Raw genomic sequence first — 21,370 nt, 5'->3', positions numbered from 1 at the left:
TACAAGCTTTACAATTGGGGCACTTCTTGAAGCCTTTTCTTAGAGCCATAAAGGTCTCCGATATTGGCTGTTCCAGGTAATTTTTAACCAGTCTGTCTGCCATAGAAGTAGATTTTCTGTATGAGAGTTCAGGTTTTCTACCCACAAGACCCCCAATGACAGGATCCCCTGTCACCAGGTTCCAGTTACGGGAGAAGATTTTGCGGATCTCCCTATGTTGTCGATTGTAGGTGACAATATTTCTTGGGGAGTCAAGTGTGGTTGTAGTACCTGCTGTGCTTGGGGTTACTTTGGGTGTGAGGGCCTGCGCTCTGGTTATAGTTCTAGAGCGGTTAATTGCTTTTTGTATAATAGCCTCTGAGTATCCCCTAGCTAGAAACCGTAGTTTGCTGGCCTCCTGGGCTTTAGAGCACTCAGCTTCTGTACTACAGATTCTTTTGATGCGTAGCATCTCCCCGAAGGGGATACTGCGTATCAAGTGGTGAGGGTGCTGGCTGACAGCATGCAGAATAGTATTGCCAGCTGTCGGCTTTCTGTGTAACCTAGTAGCCAACCCCCCCGATTCTACATACACTTCTATGTCAAGAAAGTTTACTTTAGATGCATTGATTGTGGATGTAAATTTCAGATTTAAGTCATTATTATTAAGTTGTTCCACAAAGGTGTGTGCCTCCTGTAGTGATCCCTGCCAGATCAGAAAGAGATCATCAATGTACCTTAAGTACAGTGGGACATGATTCTGCATAGTAGCCTGATGTTGTCCCATGAGGACCTGTTCCTCCCACCAACCCATGTGCAAGCACGCTAGGCTGGGAGAGAAAAAGGCCCCCATGGCCACCCCTCTGGTCTGCTGGTACACTTGATTGTTAAAAAGAAAATAATTTTGTTCCAGACAGATTCTGATCATAGAGATTAGCATGTTATTGTGGGCAGAAAAATTGATGGCACGTCGATTTAAATAATGACTAACTGCTCTGATCCCATCGCTATGTCTTATTGGCGTATATAGTGATGCCAAGTCTAGCGTAATGAGCAGACATTCAGTGTTCCATGATATATTGTTCAATTTACGCACAAAATCAGATGAATCCTGTACATAAGACTTCAAATTCTTGACACTGTCCTGCAAAAAATAGTCAATGTAAGTTGAAATATTTTCCGTCGAGCTGTTAATGGCGGAAATTATGGGACGCCCTGGTGGTTTGTCCATCTGCTTATGGACTTTTGGAAGCAAATAAAACGATGGTATAACTGGATATTCCTTTTTTAGATAACCAAATTCCTCTTTTGTGATTAGGTTACCACTTCTCCAAGCAACCAGTTTAGAGTTTTGATCCTGCCAAGCCGATCTGATGGCCGCCAAGTTACTCTTTTTGTAGCAGGTTTGGTCCTTAAGTTGAGACTCTGCCTCCTCAATGTACATGTGACGCGGCCACAAAACTACGTTTCCGCCTTTATCTGCCTGGCGGACAACAATGTTCTTATTTGATTCTAGTTTTTTTATTAGATTGTTATAGCTTTGATTCAATTTATTGGCCGCAACGTGCTTTTTGTTTGTAGAGATGTACAATTTCTTAAGGTCTTTAGTAATGAGTTCTTGGTACACATCTAGATTGTCGTGTGTCATTGTTGGTAGGAAGACAGATTTGGGTTTGAAGGGGGTATTGCAAGTGGCCTGGTCTACCCTAGATGTTACTAGTGGGATTGGACTAGATGGACATCCTTCTTCTTGCAAGGCCCAAATTTCCTCAAATCCTGTACGGTCACCTGCATCCAGTAGAGTGGGACTGTTTGGTGCTCCTATGTTTTTCTTTCTCATTGGTTGAAGCTTAAAGTGCTTCTTTAGTTTGAGCTTCCTGATGAACCTGAAAGCATCCATTCTTGTGTCCGCGTAGTTGAAATTACACGGTGGGTAGTATGTTAATCCCAGGCTAAGAGTCTTTTTATCTTTGTCGGTTAGCTGAAGCGGTGTGAGGTTTATTACTGAGGAGGAGCTGGCCCCTGGGTTTTCGTAGTTTGTTTGTTCCAACTGCCTTTTTGTGATTTTTTCTCGTTTATTTTTCCAGTTGTTGCATTTGCGCCTTTCATTGCGCCTCCTGTTTGCCCTTTGTTGTTTTGTCCGCCAGCTTGTAATCTTGGTCTTAAAGTGTCCCGCCGGTCCTGGCACAGGCAGCTTACTTCCTGGGCCAGGGACAACTTTGTAAACCCCACCGCTGTATTTCTTGCCCCCTCGTTGTCTGACTCGCTTGCTATTGAGCTTGCATCTGATGAGGACGGAGTGACTGGAGCATTGCCAACTGATATAACGCGCGTCTTTCTTTTCCCGCGCTTTTACATTTTCATAACGTTTGGCGTAGGTAAATATCTGTCCGTTTAGATAATCCACGCGATCCCGCTCGAATTTGAACGCTTTGCATTTTTTTATTACCTCTTCCTCTTTTTTTAGCCTAAACATCATATGTGCCCTCATTTTGTCAATAGGCTCACTTGATCCTATGTTGGTTATTTCCGCCTCGAGCTCGTCAATTTGTGCCTGAAGTTTGCAGCGGTCTGATTCAGCATATTTAACAAGGATGGTCATTAATTTAGCTGAATATTCTAAGTTGGTTTCCGCCCATTCTGTGAGCATCTCCGGATCGGGTGTTTCATAGCTTGGGGCTAAGCTGCACCATAAACCCCTGGGTACTCTGCCCACCTGTAAATACATCATTAAGGACTTGTTTTCCCACCATTTGGATTGTTCTTTCACCCTAAGTTTTTCCAACTTTCTAAATAAATCCCTTGTAGTGGGGTTTGAACTCGCATTAGTTGTCTGTCGTGTCATATCTGGTCCACCAGCCGGGGGATTCACAAAAACGAGGCCGGCTGCCTCCTTCTGCTCCGCAAGACATCTACGGACATTTTTGTGCTGTAGCAGATATCGTGTAAGCACTACATCGTTGTTTAGACTTGGAAGAACCCTGTTCTCAAAAAACGTTTCAATTCGTCGCGTTCCAGTCTAGGCACACTCCCTACCGGAAAATCTGATGTCGCCTACCTTCACTGGGCTACCGGTACACCGTCCGTTCCCCTGGTTCGGATGGCGCCGACTCCCTTCGTGTGGTAGGACTCTGCAGTGTCCAGGGGCTTTAGGCGGCTAACTTCACGCCGAAGTTCTGTAAAGATCAGTTCCGGTACATGGAACTCACCGGTTCCTGCCGCCGAGCCTCTTGGGGGGGAGGGGTTCCACTCGCACCACCGAAAGCCTCCTTGGTGCGTAATGTGAATCAGAAATCGTCAGACGCCAACGGCGCCACCAATTCGTTTGTCAATCAGGATAAATGACGAAGAGTAGAACCCAATTCTGGTGCCAAAAACAAAGGTGCTTTATTCGTGCCTTTTAGTGCTCAGCATGCCCGCCATGACGTGTTTCGACTGTATCCACAGTCTTGATCACATGATGTAAATGCAATGTCACAGGTAAGGTATTTATAATAAACTTAAAGGGCGGACTAATTAGTGCCGTCCACAACCTTCATAGGCTTTAACCATGGAAACCAAAGAGAGACTTAAATAAATCTTTTTCAGCAATTCTCCATAACATCAACAATATAATGAGTCATGTTGTTTACCCAATACACAATTCATATGACGTAATAAATATGTGCAAAATATCACAATGGGTATGAATACATATATAAATAAATAAATATATATATATAAAAAACATCATTAAACAATATATCCAAGAGATTTCATTCAAGACCTTAAGTTTCCAGGTTTTAGAAACATGTGCAAATACTTCCCAAGTGGGATAGTATCAAAAGTGCATGTGCTAAGTTTCCATTTATATATATATTCACTGAAAAAATCATAGGTTTCAGGAGTTATATAGTTAGGAATTAGCTTTTAAAAAACCTTTGAAATTCACTCAAAAAACTATAAGTTTTAGTGGTGTTATAGTTAGCTGGACATTTTACTCATACAAAACCATTGAAATTGCTCCTATATAGTTAGTTGTACTAACTATATTTCGCGCACCCGCAATCCACTGCTGATGATGTCACATATTAGATCATTCATGACATGGTCAGTGACATCACTGATGACATCTCAAATGACATCACTAATGACATTGATTCCTCAACCGGCGCCAAAGTTATTCCCAATAGAATGTTGCGATTTCCCTATGGAAAACAATCCTAACTATATATACCTGACATGACAAGGAGCAGCTGTAATTATATATGTACCAAGCACAACTCCTACATCACAGGGAAGAGAGCACGCACACAAGAACTGTTGGATTAGGGCTTTTTTATTGTAATGGGCCTCCTCCGACCCAGCAGAAAGGAGAGACGTGTTTCAGCTGACACAGCAGCCTTTCTTTGTGTGGTGAGCGGCATTTTTCTTTAGCGTATATACTATGTACCAATCATAAACATAGAAGAAAAATATGTCACACGCTGTGAGATAATAAATGCCTGAAAATACATTAAAAGTGCAATACAATCAATCAATAAATACATAGTAGAAATTGCAATATCTAGAATAAGAATATATAAAACGAACACATAGTGCATTAAGTTGAACCTATTATATGCATAATGCATAATCAATCCACTGATATACATACAATTCATAAAATGTACTATAGTTGCGAAAATGTATAACCATCTCTTCCATTATGTTGGAACACCCACTGTTAAAAACAATTGTGTAGAGCCCAAACACCCTCAGGTAGCACTTGAAAAATGTATAAATAAATTAATAAATTATGCTGCTTAAATACATGAAAAACAGGAGATTTTCTAGATAATATGAACGCACACCTGAGGACTCTTTGGGTGAAGCCTCACTTCCATTGCTGTATAGCGCGATGCTAATCAATCCCTGAACGGAGCTAAAACCAGCAAACGCTGTTACTGTTTAAATTAGTAAGCTCTCAGTGCATTTGCAAAACTGAATACTCAAAGTTAGTACTTGTTGGTGTGTATTGACAACCTGAAAACAGTAACTTCATATGGGCGGGGACTACTAGTCCCATAATGCCTCATCATGAACATATACTAACTGCTGAATGGCCCCGATAATTCATGTGGCACATAAGCTGTTATATACGGCGTAGCTTGATAAAATACAGTGACGCTCAAGGAGACCCACAAAAAAGTCCAATCTCATGTGAGATAATGTCATCTGGAATTGGCACATATTCATCGCATGACATAACAAAGGCTCCATGTGAGTTGGCAACACGAGTTAGAGGCAAACCAATAGGGGTTCATGTTCAGAGGTTCCCATTCCTGTAGCAGCACAAAGTTAACACATATGCGGGGTCGAGGGAGACTCCTACACAAAAATTGGTAAGCCAAACAGGTCCTCACCGCTACAGCCATCGCTTACATGGGTCCCAGTCACCAGAAGTCCGTAGGCCTGCTGAGTGAGGCATGTCGGGACTCAGAGAGACACGGGCCCGCGCTGAAAGTTGACGTACTTCCTCGCGTAAAGACCAACGTCTCCCACGGTGTCTGCTTCCTCTATTCCTCTTCCCAAAGGATATTCTGGGGGCTGTCAAAAAAGCACTTGCCATGCTGCTCCTTCCGATTTGCGGTTGAAACTGGCAGCCCAGATCGACTGGATGGTGCGTGAACAGCGTCAACTGCCGACGCTGAAAAATATCATATATTGTAAAAAACAGAGGTTACAGGGATGTTATAGTTAGGAGTGTCATTCCTTTGGTACATGTCCTGTGCAATCTACAATGGACATATAGGAAGTTAAATAGGTAAAAAATCTCAACATGAAAAACTGAGGGGTCCACAACAACAGGGATGTAATTCCTTACAAGAGTTAACAAGCAAGGGCACAATTTACCAACATTTGGTGCAATGCAGCAAGACAACCTGCTGTACTGCATCAAATGGAAAGAGCAGGAATGTGCCATATTTAGTGAGATATGGAGCATTCCTGCTTTCTCCCAGTTCTGGCATTCCGAGAGCAGCCCTGCACCAATGCAGACACTCTTGTGCCATGTGCAAGTGTGCCAATGTTACAGGCAGTATTGTTTTTGTGCAGAAAGGTGCCCCTTCATGCTCTAAAACAATACTGAGAGGCATTTTTCTTTTTCTATGTGTTCTGCAGATTGTAGCACACATAGAGGAAATAACAAGGAGAAATAAACAAATGTCTCCTTGTTATACCTCTGTTGGGATGGCGTAGCATTTTTACGCAATCCCAGGTTTACTATTCTTAGTAAATAAACCTTGGAATGCATCAGAATTCATGAGTGGATGCATGGGAACAGCCACGCCCCACCCATGCAACATCTTCCCAATGTAGGGTAACTCAAAGCAGCTATTTGCGCTGCCTTGCCTTACTACAGATTTACTAAGCCACACAGAGCCACACAAGGTGGCTTAGTAAATCTGACTTAAGGGCTTTTGTTGCCTTGTGTCGCCTTATGTGATGCAAGGGCAATGCAAGCCCTTAGTAAATCTGGGACCAAATGTCAAATGGAGAGCATAAAAATACGTTGGACGCCAGCAATACATTGAAGTAATTTTTTCACCGCCCTCAATTCACAGTAGAATGCAGTTTGATTTGGTAATTATATCTGTTAAATCAGAGGTAGATTATCAAACCAATGATTCTGACATTTATCATGACTCCCTTAGCTCTGATGCTTGGCAAATGGATGTATGACGTTACAACGCATACTTTTACAACGACTACCATTACCACGCAATTTTTACAACGCAGGAACCATTACAACGAAGTACCATTACAACGCTGGTATTTACAACGCATACCATTACAGCGTAAATATTAGTAAGTATAAAATATTTTTTTAAATGTAAATTAATTAAATTTAATTTAATTTAATTTAATTAATTTAATTAATTTAATTTAATTAATTTAATTTAATTAATTTAATTTAATTTAATTTATTTTAATTTATGTAATTTAATTTAATGTAATTTATTTAATGTAAATAATTTAATTTAATTAATTAAATTTAATTTAATGTAATTTAATATAATTAATTAATTTTAATTAATTTTAATTTAATTTAATTAATTTAATGTAATTTATTATAATTAATTTAATTAATTTAATTTAATTTAATTAATTTAATTAATTTAATTTAATTATTTTAATTAATTTAATTTAATTTAATATAATTAATTTAATTAATTTAATTAATTTAATGTAATTTAATATAATTAATTTAATTTAATTTAATTAATTTAATTAAATTAATTTAATTAATTTAATTAATTTAATTTATTTTTATTAATTTAATTTAATTTAATTAATTTAATTTATCCTGTACCCCTTTACCCAAAAACCCCAAACTGACCCTGAACCCTGAAAAATACCCCTTTACCCAAAAACTGAAAACTGACCCTAAACCCTAAAAATACCCCTTTACCCACAAACTGAAAACTGACCCTGAACCCTAAAAATACCCCTTTACCCAAAAACTGAAAACTGACCCTGAACCCTAAAAATACCCCTTTACCCACAAACTGAAAACTGACCCTGAACCCTAAAAATACCCCTTTACCCAAAAACTGAAAACTGACCCTGAACCCTAAAAATACCCCTTTACCCAAAAACTGAAAACTGACCCTGAACCCTAAAAATACCCCTTTACCCAAAAACTGAAAACTGACCCTGAACCCTAAAAATACCCCTTTACCCACAAACTGAAAACTGACCCTGAACCCTAAAAATACCCCTTTACCCAAAAACTGAAAACTGACCCTGAACCCTAAAAATACCCCTTTACCCAAAAACTATAATACTATACAAACTATATACTTACCAATACTTACGTTGTAATGGTATGCGTTGTAAAGGTACCTGCGTTGTAAAAACATGCGTTGTAATAGTTTTTGCGTTGTAAAAATCTCTTTGTAATGGTAGTTCGTTGTAAAAGTTGCGTTGTAAAGGTTGTTTCCCTTGGCAAATACCCGCAGTGTTTTTTGATATGAAGCACATTTAGACCTTAATTGTTTGCAGTCTGGTTGATGTGGAAACAGAAGGGTACCGCAGAATTCTTGAGTAGTCATAGCTCCGGTCACATTAACAGCTTCCCACAACAATTTACTGCAACTCGTGCAGGCCTGCTTGTAATGAATGGTTTATAAAGAGGCGTGTTTATTTTTGGATTGTTAAAATAAGGCTTCTTAGTGCTAGCACATCTTGTACATATCAGCTGGAAAAAAATTGCGGATATAGATCCAACATTGTAAAACCACAGTTCACAAAAATACAAGCTTTCAGAGAGCGGAAAAAGAAGAATGATTTGCTCAGCTTGGACCATCAAGTGCTGATATTGGATTTTGAAGGCAATCAGAATTCCGTAATTGAATTTTCAATGTGAGTCAATAAATGTTGGAAAGAAATTCTTACCAGAGATGAATGTTAAGCAATATCTGCATTAGATAAGTGGAAGTAAATGAAAAAAAACTACCGCGCAGTTAGTAAAAAACACCTTGATTATTAAGAATTGGTCCATGGGAACAAACAAAAAAAGATTGTAAAAGATACACGCATAACATCCACTTTAGGGGATCCCCCTTCCCCTCCCCACTCCTCCCTCTTCTTTCCTTATCCCACGCTTTACATTCCATATCCTTCACTCCATACACCTCATTCCACATCCCTACTCACAACTCCTAAAAACGGATGTTGTATCAATGTTCGTATGGACACAATGGGCCGGGAGGACAGCAAAAAAAGTACTGTCAAGTGAAGGGGATGTTTATTAGGGTGCTGCAATAATATGAGGGCAGGATTGTTAAAGAAGTGATAAACAACAACCGTAAAATTGACCAGTTCTGGACAATTGTTCCCCTGTTGTGGGACAATATTTACTGGTCCTGACCAGGTGCCCCCTGCAAATAACAGTGGGGTGCCCTTAGTCGGTCCACGGGCAGAAGCCAAGGCGGGGAATCCTTTGTCTGTTTTTCGCCATGAAGAGGGCCGACTGTGACATCATCTGGCGGCACCCAGTGAGGTATCCTATAAGGCACCACGAGGCGAAGGATCGGCTTCTTTTCCTTTCACCGCACACCAGCCAACATACTGCTTCAACCACCCACTCACTCACTCCTGGATGAAGAAGGAATTGGAGGAATTTCCAGCACCAAAAGAAGGCAGCTACCCAAAATCTGGACTGATTTACTTAACTTGTGTAGGCACTGGGTAGGCAGGAGAGGGGACTGACCTACTGGTGGTCCTGGGCCTTTCTGCCCTACCCCAGGATGCCTGGAGTTGAAGATTCTGTGGGATTTTGCCTGGTGACAGGTACCCCGGCAGGGACTGAGCACTATGCGGTGCCCTTGTGTATGTGGAACTGCAGGTTTTGCCCATCTCTCTGAGTGATGGTGGGGAAGTTGACATTAAATTATGCCCAGGATGCCCTTGGTTGAGGATGTGGGCGAAGGAGATGAGAAAGGGGCCTGCTGGCACTTTTTGCATTCTGAGGTGTTCTTCTGTAAGGGGTGGAGACAACTGTTTTATTGCTTGCATACTCTTTGAGATGTTCTGCTGATATTGCCTCTTATATTCTCATAACAATGTCTTTGGCTGATCTTTCAAGTGCATTCTGATGTGTAGCGCTGTAATAATAGATAGATACACATATTTTAATTGCTTGCACAATCTTTGATCTGTTTTGCTGATCTTACGTCCTGTATTCTCATTACAATAATGTCTTTGGCTGATCTTAAGTCATGTATTCTCATCACAATAATGTCTGCTTAACTATGGCCATCATTCCTCACTGATGCTATGTGCCTATGTGAATAAAAGGCTGCGCCCTTGGTTAAACCACACTAACTGCAGTTGTTTATCTCATTGAGAGTTGGTTCAGTGAAGGGGCATCGATTTGCGCGTTGTGAGCGCACTATGGGCATAATCTAGAATTTGCGCCCACTACCTGATACAAAATATTGTGTTTCGCACTAGTCATTGGTGCAAATATTATTGCAAAATTGCATGGGACTGGTGTAAACTTACCTGAATCAGTGCAGTTTACATGATCTGGCTCATAGAGACATCAGAGGAAGAAAGAGAAGAATGTCTTGAAGAAGTATGTGAGGAATACTTCTCAAAATAGAGAAAAGAAAAGAAGTAGACATCAGCAACCATATCATAGAAAATGCTGCTGAGTGGTGCAGATAAGTATGTGCCGCTTTAACAGTGAAAGTCAATGTCCTGGTAATTGTTAGGCAGACAAGTATTTTTGAGAAGGCTTACAGAGCACGTTGTCAGCTCAGAAAAACACTGGCTAAGACAATAAATAGCTCTCAGTAGTGAAAACTACTGCCTTTTTAAATGCTTCTTATGAATTAGATATCTTTGGTTAATGCAAACACATTTGCAGCTACCATCTCGTAATGACTTTGTGAAAATATGACCAATACATTCAAAGATGGCCACCATGGATGAGCGTGCATTCACGGTCATCATCTTAGTAGGCTTTTGTAATATTTTAACAAACCCATTCAATGGGGCTTTGGGGGGGGGGCGTCCACCAGGGAGGCTAGCCCCCGTGTTTTTTTGGGCCATGGTGCAGCCCAGACCCCAAATTGGGCTCATTGGGCTTCTTTTGGGCCAAGTGAGCAGGGGTTTAGAACCAGAAATGTTGTCGACCGTGTCACCATTATAGTAAGATGACACAGCACCCGGTTTGGTGCTGGGTAATAGGGCAGTGGGTTTAGAAAGATTTTTGTTATCTTTGTTGTGTTAAAGTAGAAAAAGGATGGTGTCCTAATTGGTTTTGGAGGCCCCAGGGTGGCAGAAGCCAGACTCCTGCTTGCCAAGGCAGGACGCATGGATCTGGTGCGGCTGGAGTTGTGGCTGGCACATCGGGCTGCAGACGAGGTAGCCGCCGCAGTGTGGGCCTGTTTCCCACCACGGCCCTGATAGGGAAGAGCCAGAAAGCCAGTAGGTGCGAGCGGCCGCCTAGTAAAAGTGATGCACATGTTCAAACACCACGGGGGAGGAGGCGGGGCACCGCTCAGCGTCCCGCCCTCATGGTTGTGAAGGAAGGGGGCGGGCTGGCTTTAAGGCAAGGAATGACGTTGCTGCGGCTGCTGAGGCCATGCGCAACATGAAGAAGGAGAAGGGGGGATGCAGCATGTCAGGAAAGAGACAATGGAGGTGGAGGGGCCAAGAATGATTGGCAGCGGGAGGGGCCATCAGGGGCAGAGAAATAGGAAGTGGGTTGGTGAGGGTCATCGGGCGGGGTGTAGACCACCGACCAAAGTATATACGTGCCAAGGGGATAGACCCATGGGGGCCCAGCACCCCGTGGGGCATTTTGCGGGGGTGGGGAGGAAACAGGTGAGACAGCTGGAGCAGGGGGATGGTGGAGGGGCAGATGGGGACAGCTCAGAAGTGGGCAAAGGGGGTATTGGCAGTGGTGACCGGTTTCTGGGTTGGCAGGACCTTACTTTTCAATTGCAGGGTCAGCAAGCACAGGGGGTAACAGACTCAGGTGAGTCACATGCCGCTCCGTGTTACCGAGGAGAAGGGATGGCACTGTCGAAGGCGGACAGCCTGAGCACGTCGAGGGACGGGCAGGACACAGTAAAACGGCAAACAGTGGTGCTATCGGTGGTATAACAACCCCGTTGGGTCAATGCCGCCCCGGGGGCAGCGGCAGGAGATACAGGGCAAGAAACCAGGAGTGGGTCTGAAGGGCAGTTTGCAGCCCAGTAGTATCCAGGTTTGGATCTGGAGGAGTTAATTCACAGATGACAGGAAAGGGCTGAAGCACAAGTACATAAGATAATTGGTGAAGATCCTCTGCAGTTGGGTTATGTCGACAATAGTATTGAAGAGGGGGAGATTGTTGAGGACAAAGAGAGAGACCAGGAAGGTAGTAACAATGTGCCTCGTGTGTTACAGATTGAGAAGAAAAGACAGCGTACGGCCCAGGACAGCGTGGTGCGACCCCCTGCACCGCTGGTTAGGTGGCAGGATCCAGTGAGGACGTTGAACTTGACGCCAGGTAAGGGTGAAAAAGGGCAAGGCGTTTTAAGGTCTCCCAAAGTTAAGGTTTCAGTGGTGATGGATGCCCACAGAGGTGAAACTGAGGGGGAGGTACCCCTACTGAAAGGTTTATATGTAAAGGATACACAGGTGGGTCCCGAAATGCAAAAATTGGATGGGGATAAGAAGAAAGGGGAGGCATAGGAAGTTGACAGGACAAGGGGCGGGAGACAGCGTCAGCCAAGGACGAGACAAAAGGGGGAGACAAGGATGGCAAAGGGGTGCAGGCAGATGAGGCAAAAGAGAGCCCCAAGATAAAGCTCAAGAGGCTGCCGTACATGGGGGTGCAAAGCCACTAGGAGCTCACCTCATGTTGTCTACAAAAGAAAAAATTGGAAAGGGGACTACGTAGAAATGCTGAAGTTACTGCACAGAGAGCTAAGGGTGAAAGAGGGCTCGAATGAAGAATTGGAATTGGCCAAAAGGCCTAAGGTAGCCATGACCATTGAGAATTGGTTGGCGGCTCTCTTGATTTTTGCGAGCGTATACTGTGAGAAATACCCAGAAAGGGATGCCCCCCTTTTTTTAATACATGGATGTGATCAGGAGAGCCCAGGTGACATAGGGGGCTACTCCAGGTGCCATTATGATGAAGAAGTTAGGGCAAGGCTTGCATGGGATCCAGAAGCGAAGTGGGGAGAGATAGACTCGGACTTGTATCAGCAAACAATGGGGGCAGTTAAGTTTGAGAAAACCGCTTATATGTCCAGTGGGCTTCCGTTGGTTTACCACCCCTTTCAGAACTGCCCCACTCGAGGGGGGTGGTATACGCAGCCAAAAACTCAGGGGGCGTGCAAGGGGCTTGTTGGGATTTTAATAAAGGATCATGCGCAAGGGAGTACTGCAAATTCAGACACGAGTGCTCGAAATGTGCAGGCCGGCACCCATTGGCCATGGGGCAGGATACAATGGGAAGGGGCAGTAGTTTAGCCAAGATGCACATCATAATACAGGGGGCAGGGGAGGTAAGGAGCACAAGGACCTATGGGAAAAGGCTTGTACACCCTTTAAACAACAATGCTTTGAGCATTTGTTGGCATGCTATCCCTGCCGGGAAGATTCCACATCATTGGGCCTTGGGTTTAAGGTTGGTTTTAGGCTCGGGTATGAGCGGCCATGGTCCGCCAGGTGGGCAGACATTCTAAAATCACTGAATTCACACAAGACAATAGTGCAGAACAAATTGTTTAAAGAAATAGAAGAAGGGCGTATGGAAGGCCCATTCACAGTTTGGCCTATGAGAGACTTGATCATTTTACTAATAGGAGTGGTACCCAACAAGGAACCTGGACAACTTAGATTGATACAACACCTCTCATGGCCGGAAGGGGCTTTAGTTAATGATTTTATAGGTGAGGACTTGACATCAGTTTCTTATTCGTCAGTAGACATTGCCAGAGGACTGGTGGAGAGGGTAGGAACAGGGGCTCTGATGACCAAATGTGACATAAAGTCTGTTATCCGTTTACTGCCAGTACACCTAATGATTTTCAGTTGCTTGGTATACAGTTTGACGGGAAATATTTGTGGGCAAAGCGCTACCAATGGGCTGTTCAATATCATGTGCATTGTTTGAGCGTTTCAGCTCCTTTTTGCAATGGGTTTTCTCGTGGAAGACAGGTCAAGAGACGGTGACACACTACCTTGACGACTTCTTACTGGTGGGTCAACCCAGTTCAATGGACTGTCAGCAAAAGCTGACAAGCTTGCAAGAGCTCATGCGGTGATTTGTGGTCCCCCTGGCACTAGAGAAAACAAAAGGTCCAAGTACGGTGTTGTCATTACTCATTTGATGATGCTGATAGACGAAATGCTGGCTAGATGAAAAGTGATGGTTAGGGAGGTAAAGGTGCTGTTAGGACATCTTAACTTCGCATGTAGAGTAGTACGGACAGGAAGGACATTTTGTAGGAGACTGGGAAGGTCATTGGCTGGCCTTACATTGCCAAATCCTCACATGCTCATGTCCTCAAGGAGGAAAGAGGATTTGCGCAAGTGGCGCTGATTTTTTGAGGATTTCAATGGCATCCCAATGGCGACGCCGAAAGAGTGGGAGTGGGATGTATACATATACTCAGATGCAGCAGGAACTGCAGGTTTTGGGTTGTATTGGCAGGGTAGATGGTGCACCGAATAGTGACCATGACATTGGAAAAAAGGAGGGGAGCATCACCTTTTGGAGTTTTTTCCTCTAGTAGTCGTTGCTACACTGTAGACGCAGGATTTGGCACACAGGAAGGTTATTTTAAGGGTGAACAACATGGCAGTGGTGCAAGGGGTGAATAAGTAATCCGCGAGGGACGCTCAGGTACTCTAGCTGATGCGAGTGTTTGTACTCAGTTGTTTGAAACAGGATATGTTTGAAGCCAGACATATGCCAGGGGTGGACAATGACATTGCGGACGCTTTGTCTCGTTCACAGTCGGAGAGGTACAATTGTCTAGTCACAGAGGCGGACAACTGCAAAACAACAGTGCCGGCAGGTATGTGGTCCATAGGAGACAAAGGATGCTCCAACTGGTGGTAGGGTCTTTGGCTGTATCAATTTGGAGGGCGTATAAACCGGCTTGGTGGGAATTCTTAGAAGGGGTGGCTCAGAAGAGGATAGATAGGTGGGCATGGGAAGAGGATGCTGTTAGATTTATTCTGTCAATGATTGACAGAGGTTTGTCAAGATCACTATTGCAGGCAAGCTGGCAGGAATCTTGTTCAAGGGGAAGCTGTGGTGGGGGTATGTCCCCTTGATGGACGAACTGGGCAGATGTATTCTAGAGGGCTGGGTCAAAGAGTAGGGGGTTAGGCCGCGAGGGAGGAGACAGGTGTCTAAGGTTTTGTTGTTAGGTTTGCTAGATGTCCTACCAGGATTTGCAGGAATTATGAGGAGAAACTATTGTTTTCAACCTTAATGTCTTGGTTGTATTTTGGGGCTTTTCGGGTTTCAGAACTGCTGGGTAGGAAGGGCGTGCCAGGTGTACAATGGGGCAAAGTAGACCTGGAGGAAGAGGAAGTTGCAGTGAAGATTAAACTATCAAATACAGACCAAAGGGGAGCGGGGAAGTGGGTAGTTATGGGAGCCACAGGTGATTGGGTGACCGGCGCAATGGGGGTGTACATTGAGAGGATGTTCTGCTCTAGGCAGTGCGGAAGTGGTTTGCGGGGTCTCGACCACATGGTTTCAGTGATGCAGCTACGGTGGGTGATGCAGAGAGCTTTGTTGTTTTTAGGGGAGGCCTTGGCGAATATGGTCCTCACTCATTTTGGATCAGTGTAACAATGGATGAAGCAAAACAGGGCTGGGAGAAGAACAGCGCTTGGGGCAATGGACATCTGATTGTTTAGTAACATACATTAAATTGGGGGAGTCAGGGTTGGGGGATGCCCAATTTTTCCAAGTACTTACGCATGTGTCTTTTCACGTGCTGTGGAAGGGCCAGCAATGGTAGAGCTGTCCATCTGGATAGTTGGACATTCTTTTGTTAAATGGGCTGAGTGCCATGAATTGGACGAATGGAAAGGTTTGAGTCTTGGATTGGACACATCCTTGTTTCATGCTTATTGGCAGGGGAAGGGTGGCATGCAATGGCATGAATTGATTTTGGGTTTAAACAAGTTAATCAGAGGTAATATTTGTCCAGATGTTTTTATTGATTGTACACCTGGGGGAAAATGACTTTGTGTTTGTGAGGGGGGTTGGCAGCTGCGGTTTCTTCATTGGAGCGTGGGGGCGGCGCCCCCCTGTTTGTATTGCTGCCACAGGACAGTGAGCAAGCCCCATAGTTAAGGCTTTACTCACTGAATTTGTTTTCATAACGAAAATTTAGCCGTACATGCGCAGAATGCTCGAGCAAAGTTTACTTTCTGTAGTGCAGCAGACAAATCTTAGTCGAGGGTGCAGACTACTAGATGGACAGACTCCTTGGGGAGAGGTGCGCATGTTGGGTTGGATGGGTGCCTTGCTCTGTCCAGTCCGACCTGCGCACTTAAACCCTCGCCTACCTATACTATGTAGAAGCCCTAGGCATTTCTGCCACAGCCCCCAAGTCTCCTAAGGAGCATTGGCAGCATCTGACGAGCCAATCATTGAGCTGCACTAATGCTGTTTCCTAACATAAACAACAAGGGAGCAGCGCAATGAGTGGCTCAGGAGCTGGGGTTAGGACTGACGGTCGAGCTGATAGTCAGATGTTCCCTGCAGCCTGAAGGGAAAATCATGAGATAAATGTTCTCTCTGTGACGGCTAGGATCGGACGGTAAGTCACTCTTGTTTCATGTTGTTGTCATCTGGGTACATGGAAAGGGGAGTCCACGAAGACAGTATGTTATTTTTTTGTTCCGTTTATATGTGTGATCCCCTCTTTCTTGCTATCCCTCTGACTCCAGATCAATACAAAGTCATTTATAGATAACGGTCTGGTGAAATTGAAAACAGTTACTAAATATATGATTTACTTTACAGTTTACAACAGTTATGAGGTAAAAGTGTGGTAATGGTATAAGCTAATTTTTTTCATTTTGATAACATTGAACCTTTAATTGCACTTTTATGAGATATTTTGTTAACTTTCGAACAACAGAAATAAAAATATAGTGCAATAGTGGCGGTCAAAAAAGCCAGAATATTAGAATATGAAAATAGCTGCTGGGTTACTGCAATGCAATGGTGTAAAAGAGGCGTGAAGGCGTGAGGCATTTATTCAATGTGAATAAATGCAATGGAAGCTTGGAGTTTGTATAAACGTGTGAGCCAGCTGATATGTGACCTGTAAATGGGCGGTGCGTGTACACTGTATTTGGGTTCTAAGTGCACCCAGGGCCTTTGGGATCTGAACACCATCAGGAAAGGCTGGCCCAACTCAAGTCAAGTCAAAGATAGCTTTATTCGATTTTAAAATAAAATCATAAAAGCACATATAAAAGATATATACATTCAATAAAAGACTCGCATTGAACTCACATAAAAAGTACATACAATTATACATAATTCATGGTGGAATCCCTTCTAAAAACAGCTTTAAAAAACATCATTGCACTTATCCCATAGTGGATCTACATCTAATTGCAAATTTCAGGTATTTAGACACAGCAATAATGGTCATTTTGTCAGGCAATATGAGTAGTTTGAGTGGAGCGGGTCTACATTGTCTCAAATTCCAAAGCCTCAAAAGAGGTAATAGATATCTCTTCCGCCCCCACTCATAAACTCTACAGAACAAGACAAAATGAATTGTAGATTGATTTGAGGAATCATCACACGGGCACTTAGCTAATGTTAGCGACCAGTCATTAGGTGTGGGAAAAGTTAACATCCTAAAAAAGCTTCCTGTTCTCAGACGAGCTATAAGCATTCTACTGTAGCTTGTCTGATCAGGTGACAAATAAAGCTGTAGGCCAGGGCCCTGCAACAGAAGTTGGTGGTAAATAACAGAGGCCTTCTTCCCCTCTAGGCACCAGCGTTGTTCTTCCAAGAAGGCAAGACAGGATTCCTTTAGAGCTTTTCGTGAAATTGAGGACATTGATGAGGGTAAATTATAGAATTCTTGGCACCCTATGTCTGTAAGAAAGTCCTGCACATAGGAGAGCCATTGAATCTGTTTAGATCCCTCTAATTTAATACAATCCACAATAATTGCCCTGTTGAAAACTGTTTTTGTAGAAGTCCAGATTTTGTGCCATAACAGCACCGGGTTAATCTTAATTAAATCTGAAATATAGACCAAGGCCAACTCCTTATGGCAATTATATGTGGAGGTGGACTTGGGGACAGCAAGCAGATATCGCAGGAAGACATTTTCCTTTACTTGAATTTCGTGACAATCTGCGACCCCCCAAATACCAGCTCCATAAACGGCAGTAGAAACGGATTTAGCCCTATATATATCGAGCAGAATGCGTACTGGCCTGCCCCCTAACTTGTTGGCAAACTGCTTTAGTGTGCCAATGGCACGTGAAAAAGCTAGTTTCCTGGTCATAATAGCTGTATTCCAAGTTCCCCTTTTATTAAAAATTATCCCTAAATATGAGAAAGAGTTGGTTAAGCCTATCTTTGACTCTCCTAAATATGTGTGGCAAGAGATTTTTGCCTGTGTTGAGCAGCACATTGTGAAGGTTTTTCCAATATTGATCTTAAGGCCCCTATCTCCCATGTATGCTGACAAGCAGGTTAATGCCTTTTGAAGGCCTACTTGGGTTCTGGCCATAATAACCGCATCATCAGCATACAATAGGATGGGCACTTCTTCACCAACAATTTGGGGGTAATCTACCTCTAGTTTAGTTAAATAGTCTGCCACACTATTAATATAAAGGTTAAAAAGAAGAGGTGCCAGGATACATCCCTGGCGCACTCCCTTCCTAATTGGAAATTTGGAGGTACATTCGCCATTCTTGCCATATCGGACTTTTGCCCCTGCTCCTCTATAAAGCTATTTGAGGAAGTTAAGAATATTAAAGTCGATACCAAGATTTCCTAAAGTTGCCCACATAATGTCGTGATTGAGGCAGTCGAAAGCTGAGCTGAGATCTACGAATGTCATAAATAAATTACCCCTCTTAGCTGCCATATATTTACCTATTAACATGGCCAAAAGTAGGCCTTGTTCAACGGTGCCCAATCCAGACCTAAAGCCATATTGAAATTTAGAAAAGACGGCTTCGTCCTCAGCCCAAATCTGGAGTCTGTTTAATAGAATTCTGCCTGCGACCTTCATCAAAGAATCGAGGAGGGAGATGGGCCTGTAACATTTAGGATCATCACGATCCCCCTTTTTAAATATAGGCACTACAATAGCTTCCTGCCACGTTGATGGAAAACCTTTATTGTTACAGCTATTTAGCACGTTGGTCAGGACCGGTGACCACAGGGTTACATTGTCCTTATAGATATCTATTGGGATACCATCTGGACCCGGGGCTTTGCTATTAGAGCTTTCTGCTATTGCTAACTCAACCTCTGATAAAGAAAAGACTACATTCAATGGGAATAAGTCTGCAGTAGTATATTCTACAATACCTAACTGTACAGAGCTTAATAACCTGGGACTGGTCTGGGCATCTTGCTTATAGAGCTCAGTAAAGTAATTAACCCAGACATTCTCCTCTATCTCCACCAAGTCAGAATTCGTATCAACAAAAAAGGGGGCATTAACTGCTTTCCAGAAAGCAGTAGTATCTTTCAAAGAGCTCGCCTTTAGTAATGCTCCCCAGGCTGCGTTCTTCAGATCCTTTCTACGTTTTTGTAAGGTGGCCTTATACGATGCCTTTGCAGATCTAATATCTAACACATTTCTTGGTGTCTTTTTCAAGGTTTCAATTAGATGAGAGTGTGCTTTAGTACACTCATGATCGAACCATCCCTCAGCCTTGCGGTTCCCCCTTCCCGTAAAATACCAGTCAATTTGCTGCTAATAGTAGCAGAGATCTTATGGAAGGCCGCAATGACCTTGGTGGGGTTGGGGGTATCCTCAAGGCAGATCATAAAGTCCTCCAACTGATCCTCTACTAACTTCTTCAGGAAATTTATAGGATTTACCTTATTCCATTTAATTACATAGCCATTGGTTCTAGTCAACGAAATCCCGTGACAATATAAGTTTTTGGCTACGTTAGGAGCTTTCTTTCCACACAGCCCCATATCAAAGGTAGAACTGACGGGAAAGTGATCACTAAGCGCAATGTGCTCTGTATTAAATGAAAGGACACTGCAGTGATAACTAGTAGACACCAGTGTATAATCAATAACTGACCGAGACCCCCGCCCAACAAAGGTAGGTTGGAAATTAACCGGTGGGTTACATAGTTCGTTTGCAAAACCTAAGTCCCAGTCAAATAGTAAATTGTTAAACAGATTCCCAAGCACAGAATGCTCAAAGTGAGTACAAGGGTCGCCCTTAAGATTCACCAGACCACATATCTCTGTGTGGCTATTTGGGCATAAGCGACAGTTAAAATCCCCCGTCACTATGATGTATCGTTCCTTCTGTTCAGGCCCTGTTCCTCTACGTAGGACCTCATTTAGATCTTCAATGGCCCTATTTTGGTCGGCCTTTGGAATATTGTTATACAAGTTAATCAAAGTAATAGACTGGTTTTCTCCCGGCTTTATAGAGAGAACCTGGTAGTAATTGTTCCCCCCTTAGTTAAACATTTAATGGTTAAGTTAGCTTTATTGCATATGAAGGTACATAACCCCCCAGAGGATCTGCTTTATTGTTCGGCTGCTCCGCTAGAAAATGTGTGCAGTAGCCCTCTAGGTGTAACTCGGATTTCTCCCAGCATTCCTGGAGGCAAATAATGTCGAACTTATCAATAAAGTCCAGGAAGATAGGGTCTTTTATTTTGTTTGACAGACCCGCTATATTCCATGATAGTAGGCCCATCCTGATCCTTTGGTCGTAAAGAGGTGTCCCTAAGTCTTGTATAGCAGTGATTGAGGTACAGCTAAGCCCGGAAGAGGAAACTGCTCTATCTCCATCGTCCCCCACAAACTTGCTTGATAAATCACTTTGGGCTGGCATACTAACTCCAATCTCCTCGAGGTGGTGACTCTCCGATGCTCCTGGACTAGTCATCCCCTGGTCTATGAGGGGCGGGCTGGTGAACATTGGGGATTTAACCCCATCCCTTCCCCCAGAGGTAACCTCCAAATCACCAAGGGCCATCTGTCCAAGCTCCCCACTAAATACAGTACACCCCTCCCAGTGCCCGGACAAGGCTCCTGTAGCCGGTAACAGTCAGTCTACCATCTCAAGACAACTGATTCTGTTAGCGGTCTGGATGCCTCTCCAGCTGTCCCTGAAGGCAATGTCCCTATTAAAATTTCTGTTAAGATTTCCGCCCCAATCACCTCCCCAGTCTTGGCGACCTATTCTTCGCCAGTTCCCCTTATAATCAGGCCCCAGACGGCTCCTAGATGGGTAAAAAAAGGAGAGGCGTTTAGTTTCAATGCCCTCAAAGCCACCTTGGGTTCTCCATGAACAAATGTAATCAGCCGTACAAGGATCCTCAAAATTAACCACAATGCAGTCACCCTGAGTTATTTTTCTCTCCTGCCCTACCCATAGGACCCTGCGGACCGTTAAAATCTTACTCGACGATTATGCGGGAGCCGTCTATTATTATTTAACCAATGGTGAACCTTGTTCATTAATGACCAGGTCGGTTCCTCCACATGGTCAGTCAGCTCAGGTACCCCCGTCATAACCACCACATAGGGGCTCGACTCAGGCGGCAAATTAGCAGCAAGTCTGCCCTCTGCTGCTCCCCTGTTCCATTCCCTGATGTGAGGCACAGACAGGGCCCTAGATGGTTTTTGTTCCTGAGTAGG

This window comes from Lissotriton helveticus, chromosome 8 (assembly GCF_964261635.1).
Source record: "Lissotriton helveticus chromosome 8, aLisHel1.1, whole genome shotgun sequence".
Lineage (NCBI taxonomy): Eukaryota > Metazoa > Chordata > Amphibia > Caudata > Salamandridae > Lissotriton > Lissotriton helveticus.
This window is presented reverse-complemented; position numbering follows the sequence as displayed.